This window comes from Diabrotica undecimpunctata, chromosome 3 (genome assembly GCF_040954645.1).
Source record: "Diabrotica undecimpunctata isolate CICGRU chromosome 3, icDiaUnde3, whole genome shotgun sequence".
Lineage (NCBI taxonomy): Eukaryota > Metazoa > Arthropoda > Insecta > Coleoptera > Chrysomelidae > Diabrotica > Diabrotica undecimpunctata.
This window is the reverse complement of record NC_092805.1, coordinates 129,797,409-129,822,265: the sequence shown is the minus strand read 5'-3', so window position 1 is coordinate 129,822,265 and position 24,857 is coordinate 129,797,409. Positions and strand designations below refer to the sequence as shown.

The 24,857-nt window shown below is 29.1% G+C and overlaps 2 long non-coding RNA genes across 2 annotated transcripts; one reads left to right on the top strand and one right to left on the bottom strand.

Moving 5' to 3' along the window:
• Positions 1-1,328: 1,328 nt before the first annotated feature.
• On the top strand, positions 1,329-9,390 carry LOC140436168 (uncharacterized). The gene is made up of 3 exons (XR_011950255.1): positions 1,329-1,780; positions 1,960-2,083; positions 8,620-9,390. It is a non-coding gene; the product is annotated as an uncharacterized lncRNA (long non-coding RNA).
• Positions 9,391-11,191: 1,801 nt separating this feature from the next.
• On the bottom strand, positions 11,192-19,244 carry LOC140437408 (uncharacterized). The gene is made up of 3 exons (XR_011950374.1): positions 18,800-19,244; positions 18,497-18,620; positions 11,192-11,962 (listed from the first exon to the last, which is right to left on the bottom strand). It is a non-coding gene; the product is annotated as an uncharacterized lncRNA (long non-coding RNA).
• Between the last annotated feature and the right edge of the window lie 5,613 nt (positions 19,245-24,857).

Below are 24,857 nucleotides of genomic sequence, written 5' to 3'. Positions count from 1 at the left end.
ATTCGTCTCGACGAGACCTTTCGATCCATATATACATTGTGGGGTCTAAAACTTAAAGTAAATTTTAAATTCCGGTCATCTCAAAACCAATTGTACATTGTACCAAAAGTATATCTTGACAATCTCATACGTAATACTAATAATATTCCGAAAAAATATTTTAATTATCTAATATGGTTTTTGAGTAAAGTGGTGGACAAGAAAAGGGCTTAGCGTTTTAGTATATAAGATCGGTAATTCTTAAAGTTTGAGTAAATGAGCTTCCAGAAATATATTAAAAAATTAAAATGTTTGTCAGTTTTACATATTTCTGGTGAAAGTTTGTAGATTAAACTCTCCCTTTAGAAAGTAGGTACCCGGCAAATCCGTCGGCTATTGTTGTCGCAGTCGCTGCATCTGTAGATGGTTCTGATAAGAACAATATGAATAAATTTTTAGTGTACGTTATTTCCAAAAGTTAAAATCTTATAGTTTTTAGAAACGACCCCCCTCCCCTAGGGGCTTCTGTTATACGTTTTCATTGACGTTTTGTAATGTATTTTTAGTAGTAGCAATTCGACACTCAGTTCTGTAAACATGTATAGTTAAGCAATAAATAGTTCTATGAAAATTGTCGTCGTATATTATTTTAATTTATTAAAATAATATTTTGTAGCAATTATATCTCACGATAAACTAATCGTGGATCGTGACGGATATAATCCCTGCTTTAAATCATTTGTTCTTTCTATTTGGTGTTATTAGATTGATTTTTTAACTATCTGATAAAGAATAGATAATATACGGTGTACACATGATTTTGTCGAAATAAAACCTTACTGCTATTTTTTCTTTCCATAAAAGCGTAAATTGTTTTTATTGCGATTTTTGCCGTAAAATCCAACGTTATGACAAATTTTAAAGACAACGTCCACGAAGACGTTTAGTACGCTACTGACCATATCGCAGTGTAATTGTATATAAGTTTGGTCATGTTTTTAAAATCAAATGTAAGAAACAGAAAATTGCTTACCGAGAATATCATTCGTTTCTGACGAAAGTTCTTAAATATCATTCCTGAAAATACCAGCGTGTAATAATATAGCTAAGAAGTTGTTGTTGTTGGAACTACTAAAGCTATAAAAAATTTTAAATTGTTTTACGCCTAAGGTGGTTTTTAGAGTCGACAATAAAATAGAGATTCTTTAAATTCTAGAGTCTATATGGTAACTAAGGTTTACAACAAAAAATTAACATAAACACAGACTTAAATTATAATAAATATTAACAGTTAGAGACAACATATTTTTGAGGAACGTATTTTTGTTAACTAATATCATTGTTTAAATAGAACTAGTTAGTCAACGCAATGTATAAATTTGTTTGATTCTAATTGAGACAGTCACTAGATGTCACCACTCTTTCTGTCTCAATAGATTTTAATATACCATTCTTTGTTTGATATACGTTATACTAGATGGTGCTATGTGAAAAAGTTAAAGACTAAACTTAACGTCCATTTTTGATCCATTGAATTAAATTCACCAGCGTTGCAATATTTCACTGACATAGTAGCAACAGGTTTATTTACAACATTTTAAACATGTAACAAAAAACAGACCTTGAATCACTTAAGATATTCATTTAAAATAGAGTTATTACTATCAACTAGTAAATATCGTGTCAACTAAAATTGTACATAAACGTACTGTGGCTTCTAATTCTTCCTATATCTAAATAAGTTTAAAGAATTTAAATATTTTATTTTATTTGGAAGTGTATTACAAAAATTTGGTCCGAGGTAAGTAAAACATTTTAATTCTGTGTGTTTAAAACAAAAAACATTTGTATGAGAAATGAACAAATTAGGTATTTAGAAATAAATTTTAGCGGATAATACATACATTCGATAATATTTGAACAAAGTGATTTTAAATTAAAATAATGTTACTTCCATAATAAATAAATCGTTTTTTACAGATGGCTGGAAATATTTGTTGTTATTACAAATGTGGTTTATCATCATACAAAATTCATGGTTTAAGAATGTTCAGATTTCCGACAAAAAATCTTTCGGCTTGTCAAACATGGATATTACACTCTGGTAAGTAAATAGAAACTTTTTATATTCTTTTATTTTACACCGTTTCCGTTACGTAATTAACTTAAAAAAATGTTTATTTTTTTTTTCATTCATCATTTGAATTTTACGTTTTCGTTGGTATTATAATTATGATATAATAAACTTCGGAAAAACAAATTAGAGAACTAATTTATACACCAGTCCATCTGTAAAAAAATCATTGATTACACGTAAAAATCTTATAAAGATATTTGAAGGTTCTAAAAGATATATGAGTGTTAGTTAATAATAAATCTGTGAAGACATACAGGTATTTTGGTTTGTTTTTGTTTAAACAATTTTAAAAAGTGAGAGGTCATTCTTTTGCTTTAAAACGTTTTTTATCCAGTTTAGAGAAAAATAGTTAAAATAAAAATTGTAGATCTTAAAAAGTTCTTCCTTTTGTGAGTTTCTAAATTAAAATATATGAAGAATTCACAAGGAATCTACGTTCCTGTATTTGGCTGTATACCATATATTAAAAAATTTATTAAAATCCTTTGTAAAAGGTATATATTTTTAAAAACCCAAACGGGCTGTGTTAGACAAAACATTTTCGGAATCCATTATTCCAAGCAACTAGGGAGTTGCTTCCATAAAGTCCTCGTAGACACACCGTCTCAGGACTTGCAACTTCAACGTGGAGTCATATGTCGCCATGTTACCTAATCAAACGGTAACTTTAACATCCTAATAATTTATAAAATATAATGTAAAACAAATGTAACTAATTATTTGTTAACGGGTTTTTACCCATGTATTTAGTGGCTACATTCATGTACTCCTAGACACCGATGATGGAATAATGGATTCCGAAAACGTTTTGTCTAACACAGCCTGTTTGGGTTTTTAAAAATATATAACTTTTACAAAGGATTTTAATAAATTTTTTATATAAAGAATTCACCAAAATAGTTGCAAAAAACCCTTGATTTTGCAGAAATTTATAAATTTTAATAACTTTGTTTTTGCATAATGGTATGTAATGTAACTAATAAAAATAGTGACGATTTGTTTATCATGGAAAGCGATTATTTAAACAACTTTTTGTTGAGCTACCCCAGTTAAAAAAAAATTATGTTTTACATGCCACAGAAGCCAAGATATTGCAAATTTTACAAGCGCGATTTATTTTAAAAAAGTTCAAATCTAAAAAAAAACGGAGCTCAGATGGTTCTCCATTCTACTTCCGAAGAGGTATTTTACGAGTACCATCATTTTAACGGGTTATAAATTTTTTACTTCTTTACCGCATATGCCATCTGTAAGCTGGATCGCACAATTCAGATCTTTATTTAGAGTCCCTTCAGTTTTCATCTTTTACTGTTAATAGACAATGGAAGTATGATTTTAAGAATAAAATGCTTTGGTTTTAAATATAAAATGCTCTCTTGGCTCGTAATGGTCATAGAAGATTCTTTTTTTTTTAGGAAGTGTGTTTTTCATCAGTTTTTCATTAGCCTCTATATAAGTTTGTGGCATAAACGATATCAAAGATATAAATGTTTATAAACAGATGAAATAACCTATAAACTATTTGCTCTGATTGACATTTAGCGCACTGTAATAACTTATTAATTTCCATAATTTCAAGGAGCTATGTTATATGTTTTTGCACAAAAAAGAGTTATTTTAATTTATAAATAACTCTTCATTATAAATTTGCATAAATAGCTGCAAAAATAAGGTTTTTTGCAACTATTTCGATTAATAGTTTCTTGTATTTTAATTTAGATACTCTCAAAAGTTACATTACTTTTTATGATCTACAACTCTAAAAAAGCTGAAAAAATCTTAAACAGATATTTAAAGTCTCTAAAAGGTATATGAGGGGTAGCTGATGACAATTATGTGAAGACTTTAGCTAATTTTGCTTTGCTTTTTTTTTAAACAATCGTAAAAAGTGAAAAAATTTATGCACATAAAACGTTAAAATAAAAGTTATAGATCATAAAATGTTCTCTAATATTGATATTTTTATAATTAAAATACATAAAGAATTGACCGAGATAATTTAAAAACCCTTATTTTTAAAGTATAATTTATAAATGTTAATAACTTTCTTTTTGCATAACGATATGTAATACAACTATTTAAAATTATGGCAGTTAATGAGTTTTTAAAGTGTGCTAAATGTCATACAGAACGACCATACAGTTTATGAGTTATTAAATTTGTTTATCCAGGAGACCGATTATTTAAACAACTGTACTTGTCCAAACAGTCACTCTAGGGATATTTTGTAAATAGCAATCGATTTTTTATGGCTTCGTTTTAAATTATTTAAAAAAAAAACATCAAGAATATAATAAATTTGTTTTTAAAAATCAGTTTGAAGAGTAACAAATTTTTAGCATATAAAAATTTCTAATAACTTTGACTTTTTTATGTCATACACTTGTATGTAGGCTCAATATAAAGCTAATAAAAAAAACATTAAAAAAAACCAAAACCTTCTATGGCCCAGAGAAAATCAAATAGCATTTTTTTTTCTTGTTTAAGAAATTGCAAATATTTTCATTGTTTATTAACATTAAGAGCTGAAAATTGAACATTGTAAAAGAATATCTAATTTTTATAATTCGATTTATCAATAGCATACACAGTGAAGAAGTAAATTAGTTTTGAAACAAAAAAATAATGGTACTCGTAAAATATCGCCACAGAAAAATGCAAGGGAGATCTGTCCGCTGCAATATCTCAGCTTGTTTCTTGTTAGTGGTTATAGAAAGTTCTGTTTTTTTTTTTAAATTGTGCTTTTACGCCAGCTTTTCATTGAGCCTACGTACAGCCGTATGACATGAAAAATATCAAAAGTAGTATAAATGTTTAGAAGCTAAAAAGCACTTTTGCAAACCGTTTTTTTAATAATAACGATCGATTCAAAAAACATCAAATAACTGTCAAAGGTTAAACACCCTTGTTAAAGTTCCTAATGGATTTTAAAGATTTAAACAGTGTTAAACAGATAAATTAATTCATCGACGAGTTAACAATACGAAGCGAAGTTCTTTAATCACAATGTGATAAGAAGACGAGTATCAAATTTGGTTTTATATTTCAATAGTCGAATTTAATTGTGGCTATATTGGTTTAATTAAAGAAAATCAGAGAAAATCCCAAGAAATAGGTGAGATCCTTTTTTTCTTTCTTTCCAGTTTGGGAGAGGGTCCTTTAGGTACTCACGTTTAGGTATTGTGTTACGGTCTGGGTAACCAAAACTACACATCATGAACAGTAATTAAATATTTACATTTACACAAAACAACTTCAGTTTCAACCCAAAATCATATGTCGTTGCCGCAGTCTCTAGACCTCCTTCCCGTTCGTTTTCTAAAAGGGGACAAGTTATTGTCATGCACTCCATTTTGAATACTGTTTTATTTGAATATATTAAAGAAATTGGTAAAATAGTTTATCCAAAAAATATTACTTTTAAATCTCGCATTTCGAATAATCGAATCTACATTTTCCTCACTTCTACTGACATCGTTGATCAACTAATACACCGAACGTCATAATTAATTTTACCGTCATCTTTATCTGCAGGCTTCTTTCTGCGACCAAAAGAATCCTTATTTCAAATGTATCTCCTTCCATCCCGCATTCACTAATCGAACAGTCCCTAAGAAATACGGAACATCAGATAATCAATAGGCATATATCATGAGTTTTCTGCTCTTTGTATATTCTTACTTCATCTTTTGCCAAATTTAGACACGATATTTAATTAAGTAAGAAAACTTTATGTACTTCAAATACTAGCCCAAGTCTAGTTTAAAAAATAAATTGTTAATAAAAAATAACCTTAAAATATCCAATCCCTTTTTTAATCAAAAGGTTATACTTGATAAAATAAAAGTTTTGGAACAAATCTGGACCTAACCATATATACTCTTTTCTTCCTTCACCCTTTCCTTATTCATCCTTAGTTTCACAAGATACCAATTATCCGAACTCTTTTATAAACTATTTCGAACTAAAAGCTGCACTCAAATCCTATAAATTTACAAAAATTAGGGTTTTCTAGAATTATCTTGAAAAATTTCTCGAAAATTTCTTAGGCACCAACGACCCTCTAAATGAAGCCAGTAAATTTACCACTGACATACCTCTGACAATCGTCAATGAAAGATCTTGCCCTAATCTATACTAATATAAAAGAAAAATCATTACAAAAAAAAATTTTTGTTAAAATCCATTATAAAAGGTATATAAATTAAAAAACCCAAATGGGCTGTCATGAAGACAAAAGGTTTTTGGAATCTATATTCCATCATCGGTGTCTAGGTGAACATGTTTTGAGCCGCTAAATATCTGGGTAAAAACCCGTTAAAAGTTATATGTTACAATTTAGTTTACATTATTTAGTCTTATATATTAGGATGTTAAAGCTACCAGTGGATATAATAACATGGCAAATGTTATCATATCCACTGGTAACTCAACCCTGGTGAGGTCCCAACCTCATATAAACTTATACAAAGTGTAGTAAATCTACTTCAAGATAGATCTAACGAACTAGGATTATCACTCACTGAGAACAAAACCAAATTAGTAAAATTTTCCAGAAGAATTTTCACTCCCTTAACCAAAATTTTATTTAACAATTCTCTACTTTCTGCTGTTAATTAATGTAAAATTCTCGGTTTTATGTTTGACTCCAGATTAAATTGAAAGAGTCAAATCTATGAACTTAAAACCAATTGTTTTAAAAGTTTGTTTGTTTGTTTTAAAACCCTCAGTCATCTTCAATGGGGTGCCGATAAAACTTCTTCTAGGTCTGAGCGCTTTTCGCTTTAGTCCTATTGAGAGTGTATACCGTGAATCTAATGAACTTTCTCCTACCCTAAGACGATAATCACTTCTACTTTCGTATGCTGCATCAACATCCGCAAATCCATTTAATCCCGTTCATTCCCTAATTGCCACAATGGCGTCTTCTTCCACTAACAATAACCAACACCTTATATTAAAACCTATACCTCAATTAATTTGTCCACTACTTAAAAATATTGACCTTTTTCAGACTAGTTCATTTCCTCTAACTTTACTTCCCCTCTGGGCTAAAGATCTCCCTTCAATATATACCTCTCACCATTTTTAACAAACTTGAATCTTCTAACCTTCTTATAAAGAAAGCATTTTTAGAATTTAATTTTCTATACAGATGCTTCTAAAACTACCACTGGTATTGGTTGCGCAGTAACCACTAAACATGAACTTGTAAGATCATCTCGGTTACCCTTAATATGCAACGTTTGCACAGGTGAACTATATAGTATTCTGTTGGCTTTTAAATGCATCTCCCATCAAAACAGACATATTGCCATTTGTTCAGATTAACTTTCATATATCCATTTAGTCAATACAATTTTCACTGACCACCTATTAGTTCAAAACATTCATGACATATACCAAAATCTCTCTGCTTACGTTGTAAGTCTCTCTCATATGGCTGCCTTCTCACACCGGAACTACTGGTAATAAAACAGCAGATAATTTTGCCAAAGAAGCTACCAACCATGGGGTGACTGAAGTCACCCCAATTCAACTAGCTAACGAATCTCGAAATTCGTTTTTAAAAAGTCAGTAGAGGATATTTGACAAAACTTATAGCAAAAGAGCAAAACAACTTTTCATAAACTTCAATCTTTTATTGGTCATCTCTCCCTAGACTTCATAACTAGAAGAGAAGCATCGACTATTAGAAGACTACGAATCAATCATACCAAACTTACCGACTGCAAACAATTCACCAACCTGTATAAAGCACTGGACTTGAAACCTTCTCTAAGGAACTAGAGAATCATCTACCTCTTCCTCAACTGTAAATTGTATATGTTGATTATGATTGTTGAAAATGTTGACTATTTCATTAATTTTGTGCTTAGGAAGTGCCAAAACTAAATCATCTACATATCTTTTAATAAAAGGAATGAAAAAAGTGTAATTGTTGATACAATCACTGATAACATCATCCATGACTAGATCCCATAGGACTATCAAAAATTTGTTTTTGGTAGTGATATGGGATCTTTTTTTTCCTAATATTGTTCTGAAGCTATTTTCTTGTGGCATTTTAAATTAATTACTATTTAAATGGGAATAAGCCACAATTAAAGGTTAAAATACGTTTGACGTTTCAATTTCCACTTCGGAAATCGTTCTAAAAAACAAACATGTTTGAGAACGATTTCCGAAGTGGAAATTGAAACGTCAATAAACGTATTTTAACCTTTAATTGTGGCTTATTCCCATTTAAATAGTAATTAATTTCTTTTTTTTCCTATCTAAAAATTTTTTTTCTTACTCTTATATAATATAATATATAATATATATATATATATATATATATATATATATATATATATATATATATATATATATATATAGATATAAACATATATTGGCATAACTGCCAAGTTATCTATATCTTAAATACAGAACTTATTTTTTTAATTTATTGTGCAGAAAGTTGCTTTTTTTCAGTTGTGTTAATAATAATATTGTTGTAGGTAATGCTGCATTGGAAAGTCTGGAGCTACCCGATTTAAAAAAAATCTATGCAGTAAGCATTTTGACCAAAAATATCTAAATGCAAAATATTTACCCAGTACTGCTATACCAAAAAAATATAGTGAGGTAGAAGAGGAAGGTTCGTTAACGACACCACGCGTTTTTCATACGTATTCAATAGAAAAACAACCATCAACCAGTGCCAATACTGTTTCGCACAGTGATAATTCTGAACTTGACGATTTTGTTGATGAGCTTTTTAGATATGCCGTTATCACCATTGGTCAAGAAAAAAAGATTTCATAATTATCACACACTTTAAAGGAGATTACATGCATCTCGAATACGGATTAATCTTCTTAAAACTCGCATAACAGCACTAAAAAAAGAGACTGGTTAAGATTAGGACAAAATCTGTACAAACTGCACGAAAGCCACAAACTCAGTTTTCTGCTGCAGTTTTTCTTGAACACTTTACTATCATAACGTTTGTTGGACTTGATACCATTGTAGTTAAACATCGATCTAATATTTTTAAACTAGTATTGCTGGTTCATACATAGATCCAACTCATACATTGCTTATTTTAGTTCATGCAAACAATGTTACAATCGATTTCTATAACTATTAATGTAAACAATTTTGTTTTGTTTTTTTACCTTGAATTATTATTTTGTTAATATTGTCTATGGTGTAGTTATTAGAATTTTCATAAGTGTTATCTAACTATTAAAATAACGCGAATTTAATTTTTGCATAAACAGTCATATCGGGCGAGTTGAGTTGAGTATTGAAAAAAACATTCTCATTTATGTAAACAGAAATACAAAAATGGTGTGTATATTATAAAATACATAAATAAATAAAATAAAGCGTACTATTTATTAAAGTTTTTAATTATTATTCCTTTTATCCCAACACATAGATTAATTTGTCCCTAAATATGTGTTGCCTCTTGTTGTGGTATATCGATCTGTTTATTTGTTTCAAAACCATTATCAAAAAACCATACCCATAAATTTACTATATTTTCAAACGTCATTTTAAAGATTAAAAGATTGAAAATTTAATTTTCTCAAAACATACATAAAACCATTGTTTAAAAAGATTTTTTTTAAACAATGATAAAACTCAAGTCTTGACTAAAAAATAAACCTCCGCATGAGTGTTCTAAGACGATAGCAGTCGAGTCTATTTCAATTAAATATTTAATCCTTTTCTAACAAATCATATAACCAAATTAAATATCTGGTAAACTAATGAAAATTAAAAAAAGGCAGCATTTAACTGCTTCATTTAAATAGATTACTAACCGGTTTAGATTTATCAAGTCTCAAAGTAGAAAAACAATTTGAAATATTCGCTCGAAATAGTCAAGTTATGTTTCACAAAACGCATACAACGATAATAACAATAAGCATTTTATTAAAATCTTATATTTTCTTCACAATCTGGCACCCGTGTACAGGTTTGCATAAGTTACCACACAGGTAAAAATATACTCGAATAGAATCCTGCTGAGAATTAAGTTTCTGTTAATAGTTTTTTAAATTTATGACTAGAGGCCGCCATATAACGGCAGAATAAAAATCAAACGTTTGTTCCATAAGGATTGTCTAACTAGTCCTATTTAAACAATGCTAATATTAAATAGCTCAGTACTCCCAATCACTAATCTTCTGTATGTTGCCTTGCCGTTAGCATTGTTTAAATAGGACTAGTTAGACAATCCTTATGGAACAAACGTTTGATTTTTATTCTGCCGTTATATGGCGGCCTCTAGTCATAAATTTAAAAAACTATTAACAGAAACTTAATTCTCAGCAGGATTCTATTCGAGTATATTTTTACCTGTGTGGTAACTTATGCAAACCTGTACACGGGTGCCAGATTGTGAAGAAAATATAAGATTTTAATAAAATGCTTATTGTTATTATCGTTGTATGCGTTTTGTGAAACATAACTTGACTATTTCGAGCGAATATTTCAAATTGTTTTTCTACTTTGAGACTTGATAAATCTAAACCGGTTAGTAATCTATTTAAATGAAGCAGTTAAATGCTGCCTTTTTTTAATTTTCATTAGTTTACCAGATATTTAATTTGGTTATATGATTTGTTAGAAAAGGATTAAATATTTAATTGAAATAGACTCGACTGCTATCGTCTTAGAACACTCATGCGGAGGTTTATTTTTTAGTCAAGACTTGAGTTTTATCATTGTTTAAAAAAAATCTTTTTAAACAATGGTTTTATGTATGTTTTGAGAAAATTAAATTTTCAATCTTTTAATCTTTAAAATGACGTTTGAAAATATAGTAAATTTATGGGTATGGTTTTTTGATAATGGTTTTGAAACAAATAAACAGATCGATATACCACAACAAGAGGCAACACATATTTAGGGACAAATTAATCTATGTGTTGGGATAAAAGGAATAATAATTAAAAACTTTAATAAATAGTACGCTTTATTTTATTTATTTATGTATTTTATAATATACACACCATTTTTGTATTTCTGTTTACATAAATGAGAATGTTTTTTTCAATACTCAACTCAACTCGCCCGATATGACTGTTTATGCAAAAATTAAATTCGCGTTATTTTAATAGTTAGATAACACTTATGAAAATTCTAATAACTACACCATAGACAATATTAACAAAATAATAATTCAAGGTAAAAAAACAAAACAAAATTGTTTACATTAATAGTTATAGAAATCGATTGTAACATTGTTTGCATGAACTAAAATAAGCAATGTATGAGTTGGATCTATGTATGAACCAGCAATACTAGTTTAAAAATATTAGATCGATGTTTAACTACAATGGTATCAAGTCCAACAAACGTTATGATAGTAAAGTGTTCAAGAAAAACTGCAGCAGAAAACTGAGTTTGTGGCTTTCGTGCAGTTTGTACAGATTTTGTCCTAATCTTAACCAGTCTCTTTTTTTAGTGCTGTTATGCGAGTTTTAAGAAGATTAATCCGTATTCGAGATGCATGTAATCTCCTTTAAAGTGTGTGATAATTATGAAATCTTTTTTTCTTGACCAATGGTGATAACGGCATATCTAAAAAGCTCATCAACAAAATCGTCAAGTTCAGAATTATCACTGTGCGAAACAGTATTGGCACTGGTTGATGGTTGTTTTTCTATTGAATACGTATGAAAAACGCGTGGTGTCGTTAACGAACCTTCCTCTTCTACCTCACTATATTTTTTTGGTATAGCAGTACTGGGTAAATATTTTGCATTTAGATATTTTTGGTCAAAATGCTTACTGCATAGATTTTTTTTAAATCGGGTAGCTCCAGACTTTCCAATGCAGCATTACCTACAACAATATTATTATTAACACAACTGAAAAAAAGCAACTTTCTGCACAATAAATTAAAAAAATAAGTTCTGTATTTAAGATATAGATAACTTGGCAGTTATGCCAATATATGTTTATATCTATATATATATATATATATATATATATATATATATATATATATATATATATATATATATTATATATTATATTATATAAGAGTAAGAAAAAAAATTTTTAGATAGGAAAAAAAAGAAATTAATTACTATTTAAATGGGAATAAGCCACAATTAAAGGTTAAAATACGTTTATTGACGTTTCAATTTCCACTTCGGAAATCGTTCTCAAACATGTTTGTTTTTTAGAACGATTTCCGAAGTGGAAATTGAAACGTCAAACGTATTTTAACCTTTAATTGTGGCTTATTCCCATTTAAATAGTAATTAATTTAAAATGCCACAAGAAAATAGCTTCAGAACAATATTAGGAAAAAAAAGATCCCATATCACTACCAAAAACAAATTTTTGATAGTCCTATGGGATCTAGTCATGGATGATGTTATCAGTGATTGTATCAACAATTACACTTTTTTCATTCCTTTTATTAAAAGATATGTAGATGATTTAGTTTTGGCACTTCCTAAGCACAAAATTAATGAAATAGTCAACATTTTCAACAATCATAATCAACATATACAATTTACAGTTGAGGAAGAGGTAGATGATTCTCTAGTTCCTTAGAGAAGGTTTCAAGTCCAGTGCTTTATACAGGTTGGTGAATTGTTTGCAGTCGGTAAGTTTGGTATGATTGATTCGTAGTCTTCTAATAGTCGATGCTTCTCTTCTAGTTATGAAGTCTAGGGAGAGATGACCAATAAAAGATTGAAGTTTATGAAAAGTTGTTTTGCTCTTTTGCTATAAGTTTTGTCAAATATCCTCTACTGACTTTTTAAAAACGAATTTCGAGATTCGTTAGCTAGTTGAATTGGGGTGACTTCAGTCACCCCATGGTTGGTAGCTTCTTTGGCAAAATTATCTGCTGTTTTATTACCAGTAGTTCCGGTGTGAGAAGGCAGCCATATGAGAGAGACTTACAACGTAAGCAGAGAGATTTTGGTATATGTCATGAATGTTTTGAACTAATAGGTGGTCAGTGAAAATTGTATTGACTAAATGGATATATGAAAGTTAATCTGAACAAATGGCAATATGTCTGTTTTGATGGGAGATGCATTTAAAAGCCAACAGAATACTATATAGTTCACCTGTGCAAACGTTGCATATTAAGGGTAACCGAGATGATCTTACAAGTTCATGTTTAGTGGTTACTGCGCAACCAATACCAGTGGTAGTTTTAGAAGCATCTGTATAGAAAATTAAATTCTAAAAATGCTTTCTTTATAAGAAGGTTAGAAGATTCAAGTTTGTTAAAAATGGTGAGAGGTATATATTGAAGGGAGATCTTTAGCCCAGAGGGGAAGTAAAGTTAGAGGAAATGAACTAGTCTGAAAAAGGTCAATATTTTTAAGTAGTGGACAAATTAATTGAGGTATAGGTTTTAATATAAGGTGTTGGTTATTGTTAGTGGAAGAAGACGCCATTGTGGCAATTAGGGAATGAACGGGATTAAATGGATTTGCGGATGTTGATGCAGCATACGAAAGTAGAAGTGATTATCGTCTTAGGGTAGGAGAAAGTTCATTAGATTCACGGTATACACTCTCAATAGGACTAAAGCGAAAAGCGCTCAGACCTAGAAGAAGTTTTATCGGCACCCCATTGAAGATGACTGAGGGTTTTAAAACAAACAAACAAACTTTTAAAACAATTGGTTTTAAGTTCATAGATTTGACTCTTTCAATTTAATCTGGAGTCAAACATAAAACCGAGAATTTTACATTAATTAACAGCAGAAAGTAGAGAATTGTTAAATAAAATTTTGGTTAAGGGAGTGAAAATTCTTCTGGAAAATTTTACTAATTTGGTTTTGTTCTCAGTGAGTGATAATCCTAGTTCGTTAGATCTATCTTGAAGTAGATTTACTACACTTTGTATAAGTTTATATGAGGTTGGGACCTCACCAGGGTTGAGTTACCAGTGGATATGATAACATTTGCCATGTTATTATATCCACTGGTAGCTTTAACATCCTAATATATAAGACTAAATAATGTAAACTAAATTGTAACATATAACTTTTAACGGGTTTTTACCCAGATATTTAGCGGCTCAAAACATGTTCACCTAGACACCGATGATGGAATATAGATTCCAAAAACCTTTTGTCTTCATGACAGCCCATTTGGGTTTTTTAATTTATATACCTTTTATAATGGATTTTAACAAAAATTTTTTTTTGTAATGATTTTTCTTTTATATTAGTATAGATTAGGGCAAGATCTTTCATTGACGATTGTCAGAGGTATGTCAGTGGTAAATTTACTGGCTTCATTTAGAGGGTCGTTGGTGCCTAAGAAATTTTCGAGAAATTTTTCAAGATAATTCTAGAAAACCCTAATTTTTGTAAATTTATAGGATTTGAGTGCAGCTTTTAGTTCGAAATAGTTTATAAAAGAGTTCGGATAATTGGTATCTTGTGAAACTAAGGATGAATAAGGAAAGGGTGAAGGAAGAAAAGAGTATATATGGTTAGGTCCAGATTTGTTCCAAAACTTTTATTTTATCAAGTATAACCTTTTGATTAAAAAAGGGATTGGATATTTTAAGGTTATTTTTTATTAACAATTTATTTTTTAAACTAGACTTGGGCTAGTATTTGAAGTACATAAAGTTTTCTTACTTAATTAAATATCGTGTCTAAATTTGGCAAAAGATGAAGTAAGAATATACAAAGAGCAGAAAACTCATGATATATGCCTATTGATTATCTGATGTTCCGTATTTCTTAGGGACTGTTCGATTAGTGAATGCGGGATGGAAGGAGATACATTTGAAATAAGGATTCTTTTGGTCGCAGAAAGAAGCCTGCAGATAAAGATGACGGTAAAATTAATTATGACGTTCGGTGTATTAGTTGATCAACGATGTCAGTAGAAGTGAGGAAAATGTAGATTCGATTATTCGAAATGCGAGATTTAAAAGTAATATTTTTTGGATAAACTATTTTACCAATTTCTTTAATATATTCAAATAAAACAGTATTCAAAATGGAGTGCATGACAATAACTTGTCCCCTTTTAGAAAACGAACGGGAAGGAGGTCTAGAGACTGCGGCAACGACATATGATTTTGGGTTGAAACTGAAGTTGTTTTGTGTAAATGTAAATATTTAATTACTGTTCATGATGTGTAGTTTTGGTTACCCAGACCGTAACACAATACCTAAACGTGAGTACCTAAAGGACCCTCTCCCAAACTGGAAAGAAAGAAAAAAAGGATCTCACCTATTTCTTGGGATTTTCTCTGATTTTCTTTAATTAAACCAATATAGCCACAATTAAATTCGACTATTGAAATATAAAACCAAATTTGATACTCGTCTTCTTATCACATTGTGATTAAAGAACTTCGCTTCGTATTGTTAACTCGTCGATGAATTAATTTATCTGTTTAACACTGTTTAAATCTTTAAAATCCATTAGGAACTTTAACAAGGGTGTTTAACCTTTGACAGTTATTTGATGTTTTTTGAATCGATCGTTATTATTAAAAAAACGGTTTGCAAAAGTGCTTTTTAGCTTCTAAACATTTATACTACTTTTGATATTTTTCATGTCATACGGCTGTACGTAGGCTCAATGAAAAGCTGGCGTAAAAGCACAATTTAAAAAAAAAAACAGAACTTTCTATAACCACTAACAAGAAACAAGCTGAGATATTGCAGCGGACAGATCTCCCTTGCATTTTTCTGTGGCGATATTTTACGAGTACCATTATTTTTTTGTTTCAAAACTAATTTACTTCTTCACTGTGTATGCTATTGATAAATCGAATTATAAAAATTAGATATTCTTTTACAATGTTCAATTTTCAGCTCTTAATGTTAATAAACAATGAAAATATTTGCAATTTCTTAAACAAGAAAAAAAAATGCTATTTGATTTTCTCTGGGCCATAGAAGGTTTTGGTTTTTTTTAATGTTTTTTTTATTAGCTTTATATTGAGCCTACATACAAGTGTATGACATAAAAAAGTCAAAGTTATTAGAAATTTTTATATGCTAAAAATTTGTTACTCTTCAAACTGATTTTTAAAAACAAATTTATTATATTCTTGATGTTTTTTTTTTAAATAATTTAAAACGAAGCCATAAAAAATCGATTGCTATTTACAAAATATCCCTAGAGTGACTGTTTGGACAAGTACAGTTGTTTAAATAATCGGTCTCCTGGATAAACAAATTTAATAACTCATAAACTGTATGGTCGTTCTGTATGACATTTAGCACACTTTAAAAACTCATTAACTGCCATAATTTTAAATAGTTGTATTACATATCGTTATGCAAAAAGAAAGTTATTAACATTTATAAATTATACTTTAAAAATAAGGGTTTTTAAATTATCTCGGTCAATTCTTTATGTATTTTAATTATAAAAATATCAATATTAGAGAACATTTTATGATCTATAACTTTTATTTTAACGTTTTATGTGCATAAATTTTTTCACTTTTTACGATTGTTTAAAAAAAAAGCAAAGCAAAATTAGCTAAAGTCTTCACATAATTGTCATCAGCTACCCCTCATATACCTTTTAGAGACTTTAAATATCTGTTTAAGATTTTTTCAGCTTTTTTAGAGTTGTAGATCATAAAAAGTAATGTAACTTTTGAGAGTATCTAAATTAAAATACAAGAAACTATTAATCGAAATAGTTGCAAAAAACCTTATTTTTGCAGCTATTTATGCAAATTTATAATGAAGAGTTATTTATAAATTAAAATAACTCTTTTTTGTGCAAAAACATATAACATAGCTCCTTGAAATTATGGAAATTAATAAGTTATTACAGTGCGCTAAATGTCAATCAGAGCAAATAGTTTATAGGTTATTTCATCTGTTTATAAACATTTATATCTTTGATATCGTTTATGCCACAAACTTATATAGAGGCTAATGAAAAACTGATGAAAAACACACTTCCTAAAAAAAAAAGAATCTTCTATGACCATTACGAGCCAAGAGAGCATTTTATATTTAAAACCAAAGCATTTTATTCTTAAAATCATACTTCCATTGTCTATTAACAGTAAAAGATGAAAACTGAAGGGACTCTAAATAAAGATCTGAATTGTGCGATCCAGCTTACAGATGGCATATGCGGTAAAGAAGTAAAAAATTTATAACCCGTTAAAATGATGGTACTCGTAAAATACCTCTTCGGAAGTAGAATGGAGAACCATCTGAGCTCCGTTTTTTTTTAGATTTGAACTTTTTTAAAATAAATCGCGCTTGTAAAATTTGCAATATCTTGGCTTCTGTGGCATGTAAAACATAATTTTTTTTTAACTGGGGTAGCTCAACAAAAAGTTGTTTAAATAATCGCTTTCCATGATAAACAAATCGTCACTATTTTTATTAGTTACATTACATACCATTATGCAAAAACAAAGTTATTAAAATTTATAAATTTCTGCAAAATCAAGGGTTTTTTGCAACTATTTTGGTGAATTCTTTATATAAAAAATTTATTAAAATCCTTTGTAAAAGTTATATATTTTTAAAAACCCAAACAGGCTGTGTTAGACAAAACGTTTTCGGAATCCATTATTCCATCATCGGTGTCTAGGAGTACATGAATGTAGCCACTAAATACATGGGTAAAAACCCGTTAACAAATAATTAGTTACATTTGTTTTACATTATATTTTATAAATTATTAGGATGTTAAAGTTACCGTTTGATTAGGTAACATGGCGACATATGACTCCACGTTGAAGTTGCAAGTCCTGAGACGGTGTGTCTACGAGGACTTTATGGAAGCAACTCCCTAGTTGCTTGGAATAATGGATTCCGAAAATGTTTTGTCTAACACAGCCCGTTTGGGTTTTTAAAAATATATACCTTTTACAAAGGATTTTAATAAATTTTTTAATATATGGTATACAGCCAAATACAGGAACGTAGATTCCTTGTGAATTCTTCATATATTTTAATTTAGAAACTCACAAAAGGAAGAACTTTTTAAGATCTACAATTTTTATTTTAACTATTTTTCTCTAAACTGGATAAAAAACGTTTTAAAGCAAAAGAATGACCTCTCACTTTTTAAAATTGTTTAAACAAAAACAAACCAAAATACCTGTATGTCTTCACAGATTTATTATTAACTAACACTCATATATCTTTTAGAACCTTCAAATATCTTTATAAGATTTTTACGTGTAATCAATGATTTTTTTACAGATGGACTGGTGTATAAATTAGTTCTCTAATTTGTTTTTCCGAAGTTTATTATATCATAATTATAATACCAACGAAAACGTAAAATTCAAATGATGAATGAAAAAAAAAATAAACATTTTTTTAAGTTAATTACGTAACGGAAACGGTGTAAAATAAAAGAATATAAAAAGTTTCTATTTACTTACCAGAGTGTAATATCCATGTTTGACAAGCCGAAAGATTTTTTGTCGGAAATCTGAACATTCTTAAACCATGAATTTTGTATGATGATAAACCACATTTGTAATAACAACAAATATTTCCAGCCATCTGTAAAAAACGATTTATTTATTATGGAAGTAACATTATTTTAATTTAAAATCACTTTGTTCAAATATTATCGAATGTATGTATTATCCGCTAAAATTTATTTCTAAATACCTAATTTGTTCATTTCTCATACAAATGTTTTTTGTTTTAAACACACAGAATTAAAATGTTTTACTTACCTCGGACCAAATTTTTGTAATACACTTCCAAATAAAATAAAATATTTAAATTCTTTAAACTTATTTAGATATAGGAAGAATTAGAAGCCACAGTACGTTTATGTACAATTTTAGTTGACACGATATTTACTAGTTGATAGTAATAACTCTATTTTAAATGAATATCTTAAGTGATTCAAGGTCTGTTTTTTGTTACATGTTTAAAATGTTGTAAATAAACCTGTTGCTACTATGTCAGTGAAATATTGCAACGCTGGTGAATTTAATTCAATGGATCAAAAATGGACGTTAAGTTTAGTCTTTAACTTTTTCACATAGCACCATCTAGTATAACGTATATCAAACAAAGAATGGTATATTAAAATCTATTGAGACAGAAAGAGTGGTGACATCTAGTGACTGTCTCAATTAGAATCAAACAAATTTATACATTGCGTTGACTAACTAGTTCTATTTAAACAATGCCGTTAGTGAAGTCTGCCGACGACAAATTAAAGGTATCTTATTTTTAAGTTTACACCGAATATTGGTCCATTAGTTTATATTTATCGAGACAATATATATATATATATATATATATATATATATATATATATATATATATATATATATTGTAATGATGTATTGTTTGTGAATGATGAGCAATGAGTGTTTTTTAATAATATAGGGTTTTTATCGCGGTTCTCAAAGAATTAGTTTGTAAGTACTTTTTTAAATTATCTTTATTATATCTATTATGAAATACACATATATATCTAACCTAGCCAATGTAAATTTAAAATAAACTATCTTTAAATTAAAATTCTTATGAAACTAATTAAATTCTATAGACAGTGTAAAATTTAAACAAACTATCTTCAAAATTGAAATTTTTATGACACTAACTAAATTATATTAACAAAGTGTTGTACCTTTCTGTCACTGAATGCCTTAATGAACTGTTTTCCACTATATAGATTATAATCACCACTCAATGTCTTCTTCTCTGCTTCGGTTATCCTTGTTTTTGTGAAATTACTTTTTTCAATTATCAGCTTCCACCAATTTAAGATATTTTTCTTCACCAGCATTTATAAACCACCAAGCAAACCAGCAAACAGCATTTATATTTATTTTTCTTTTCTATATACCAATATCCAATCACCAAATATATTATTTAATTTTAATATTCAATTAATACTTATTCCATTATCCAATCATCATTTATACATAACATAATTTTTAATCTTCAATCATATTTTCTTTATACTGTTTCTTAATCTTGATTTAACTCACTATATTGAACAATTGTAACTGATTGACTGCCTCTAACTAATTTTCATACTAAAACTGGCCATCATAGTAACTGTAACTCATAACTGATTGACTAACTGAATGCACATCTTGAATCCAAATCACCGGGTATTTATATCTTTTTTCATGTTCCAGAATCATCTAGCAAGAAATAATGTTCCATTTGTTCTATTAAATACATGTCTGAATTTTCTGGAACAAACCATTTCGCAAACAAGGCTATCTCCGGTGATCTAGAGAATTCCTTACTTTTCTATTGATAATTTTGTTGACATTTAGGCTTTTCAGATCAGAATATACACTTAAATCAGTAACTATATATAAATTAAACATTTTAAACTAACATTATTATAACCCCACTTTATATTCCTAATTATTAATTTCTATCTGTCACTTACTGTATAGTTGGTTGCCTAGTCACATGACTCACTTAAATATATCTACAATATTATAATTATTAAAATACAACTTTTTACAATTATTATACGCTAATTTCTTAAAAATGCCCTCACATAAATAATTTTTATAAAATTCTCTAGTATATAACTTATTAAAATAACCAAATACTTTTAATATCTAATATTATCTAGTATATAACTTGTAAATTATTTTCTTTAAACACTAATCATATCAATATATATATATATATATATATATATATATATATATATATATATATATATATATATATATATATATATATTAAAATTAATTTATTTATCAAGTTTAACAAGATAATAAAAAGGATTTAATAATATTAAGAACCAGTGTTAGTTTTAAGGGGATGCTATTATCTTTGTTCACTGTGCCAAATCCTCCACGTGGTTCTATTCTTCTTGCAATCTTTCAACTAAACTTTCCCTTTTTTTGTCTTTTTTCGGCCATAATAATGTCTAATCTCTTTTTTCGTATAGCTGCTTTCTTTTCATTTTCAACGCATGCAGAGAAACACCTCCAGTGATGTCCCACGCTACAACAGATACAGTACTGTAAGCGCATGTCACTTGCAGGCAGCCTGTATGGTCCACTCGTGGCCTGTAGGCCGTTATCGCGTTATCTCTCTACCGCGTTACTCTAGATTATTGCCGCGTAGAGAACAATCGACTGCACAACATCATATAGAGATCTTATCCTTTCTCGGATTTGAGTCTTAAAATGTTGGGCATTATCCTCTCCAGTGGCTGTTAGACATGCCCCGCACATTGAAGTTCCACCGTTTGCTTGTTACTGTTCTTCTTCAGAATGATGAATTCGGTCATCTCTGCTGCGAGTTTTCAGTTTATGCTGTGTCACATACTCTTTCACAACGCCTCCCGAGTGCTGTAACCAGAGATCTGGCTTATTGCACGCCACTATTGACATAGCGAGATCATCCGAGAATGCGAAGGGGGTTATAGCCTCTCCATATTCATATTTCACAACCCCGTCACATGCCATATTCCATAGCTTCGGGCCCTAGACAGATCCCTGGAGAACCTAGCTGTCACTTCAACGATCGTGCCATTCCCCAGCATAATCCTTATCTCTAACAAATACTCTGCGACGAAATTCATCAGGTAACCAGGATATCCTCTCTCTTCATTGCCTTTATTACCTCCAGTGTTCAACTCCTCTGATGTGAAATGCGTCAACTACACTAACGATTGCATCGATCGTGGTTTTTCCATTACAAAAACCAAATTGCTGTAGGGCTAAGAATCCTGATCTCTCAATCGATGCGTTCTCGCAGCTTATTTTCATACAATTTACCGATGCACGAAAGCAGGCAAATGGAGCGATATTTTTCTTAGATTTGGGGAGCAGTACCAGTCTATATGTTCTCCAAGACTTAAAAAAGATCTATGCTTTCAGCAGTTCATTTCACTGCCTTTCACTGCTATCAGTTCACCGCCTTAAGCGGTATCTTATCCAGTAAGAGTGTTTTGACTGCGCTTGCTCGTCCCCCTGAAACAAAACAATTATGCGTCTTTATTACAAGGTGACAAACCTCGGTCAATATACCATCACCTACCGTCAACAGCGGATAGCGTATTTAGCAAGGAGTCTCCACAACATTAAGTATATGAACAAAGAGTAGAAGATAAATATCTTAATATTATATGAAGTGACATTTTCCAAAACAGTAAATGCAGTCTCATCAAAAGAGAACTCGAACGGGTGATCAAGAAATGGAGCAATAAATTAAGTTGATAACTAGATATATAGCTGTACCCAGAAGTATCTATTGCTCTTCTTCTCTTGCTGTTAATGTAAATGTTTCTGCAGTATATACTACTATTGGTCTTATAGTCATTTTGTAGATTTTAATTTTTGTGTTTCTGTATTTCTTACAATTCTCAATTTTCTTAAAATATGTTGAAAACCAGATGGTTCAGAAAACCCATATGTAGTAATAGATTTATAAGCTATTACTCTCATCATCCAAATAAGATGAAAATGAACCTTATAACAGGATTAAAAGAACGTGTTTTAAAGCTTTCTCATCCAGATTATCTACAAGACGATCTTCAATTGTTAAAAAATATTTTAATTTAAAACTCTTATCCTCCAGATATGCTACATAGGATGCTTTTTTCTAATATTGTTAATATAAATAACTTAACACCATTTTTTGCTAAATCTCAAAACATGGTATCTAACAATCAGAACATCTATTATCATTTACTACCTTTTATACGATCATTAACACCTAAATTAATACAAACACTAAAAGTTATTGACAATATAAAAATAGCAACAAAGAACATCAAAATTATTTCATCTTTATATTCCAAAATTAAATATCCTATAGACAAATTTGAAAGAACGAATGTAGTATACAGCATTAGTTGTACTCAGTGTGAAGCTGAATATGTTGGTGGGACCGGAAGAAATCTTTCAAATCGCATTATTTCTCACAAAAGTTATTGCAGAATTAAAAAACCATCTTTTGCTTTGGCAGAGCATGTAATCGATAAAGACCTTATTACGGATTTTGATAACATTAAAATTTTATGTAGTGAAAGTAATAAATTCAAAAGGACTTTTTTGGAAATGGTTTGTATTAGCAAAAGTGATAATAATTTAAACAAAAGATCAGAAATTCAAAATCTAAGCAAAATTTATAATTATATTATTTCTTTACAATTAATGTATAAAACTTGTAAAATATCACATTTTGATTTAATTTTCCATATATCTGTTACATTTTTTCAGACATCTATCAATGGTGAATAAATCTTCTTCTTTTTTGTTACTAAACAAAAAAGAATTTTTAAACAAAATTTTATTTTTGGTAATATAATTGTCAAAAATAAAAATTTTAAGTTGGCATTTATGACATTGAGGCTTATTTATAATTGGTCGCTATTTTAACTTATTTATAAATTCAATTTTTTCTTGTGTTAAGAAAATGTTTTCAAAATTATACTAAAAATTTCAAAGAAGCATTAAGATAAACATTAGATTAAGACATTTTTGTATTATTTATTTTTGAGATGTATTAGCAGCAATTTTTATTTACCAAACTAATTTTATTTGGTGAGTTAACAAATTTTTTTTTTCTTTCTAGTTCAACTTTTTAAGATATTTTGCCTTTTTTAGCAGCTCTTGATAATAATTGTAAACACAATTGAAAGCTCGAGATAATAAATAGTTAACCAATAGCCCCTTTTATTGACTCCAACCCATCCAAAACATATTATATATATATATATATATATATATATATATATATATATATATATATATATATATATGCATCGAGCACGGGAAGTTTAACGAATTTGTCCTCCTAGGCCATATTTTTGGCCATTTAATTTAAAAAGCGATAGCGGCTTTCGCTAAAAGATTTTATCTTTTACACATTTCGCATAGCGCAAAGGATACAGAAAACGATATTATTATATCGTTTTTGTTCACGGCCGCCAAAGCAGGTGGCGCCTTTGTAAGCTAACTACTGTTGTAGTGAAGTTTTGGGAGACATTCGTTGGACTTTCCGAGTTTGAATTTGTATCAGCCCAAGTGTCTGATGAGGCTGGGATAGGCCGAAATGATCATAACACTTTATTGATACCGATTCGAGCACGGAAGTTTAACGAATTCGTCCTCCTAGGCCATATTTTTGGCCATTTAATATATATATATATATATATATATATATATATATATATATATATATATATATATATATATATATATATATATAACAATTTTCCATGACAAATAAAAAACTTGTGGTGGACGATAAAATGTCTCCTGACAAACACAAAGAATCTGGTTTAAGTTAACTGGAGTCATATACAACGCCAACATAAATGCCAAACATTCCAAGTTTCCTCTACATATTGTCATAAAAGATATTTTTATGTAGATAAATTAGTTAATTACCTTCCGCTGTTATAATTCATCACAATTATTAAACGTGCCCATCGAATAAACGTATTCACATTAAGCTGGTAAATTAAATGACGGTGACGTCATGGTAATTACAACGTCAATTAATTATTATGTCCATTTCCGGTAACATCTAACGCAAAGCTATTTAAACATATTTTGTTTAATTAATTAATTAGTTAATTCTATAAATTTAGCGTGTTCCATTTTCTAATTACCGTAGTCCATTTAAATGTTTATTTTCTTCCTAAATATAAGTTGAAATTGTAAAATTATTATATTAAATCAATTTTTGAGTGGTAATAAGGACAAATTGTATGCTTTATTTATAAGGATCTTTTAATTTGATATATATGGAACGCTTTATGTAATATCAACTAGGTTTTAACTG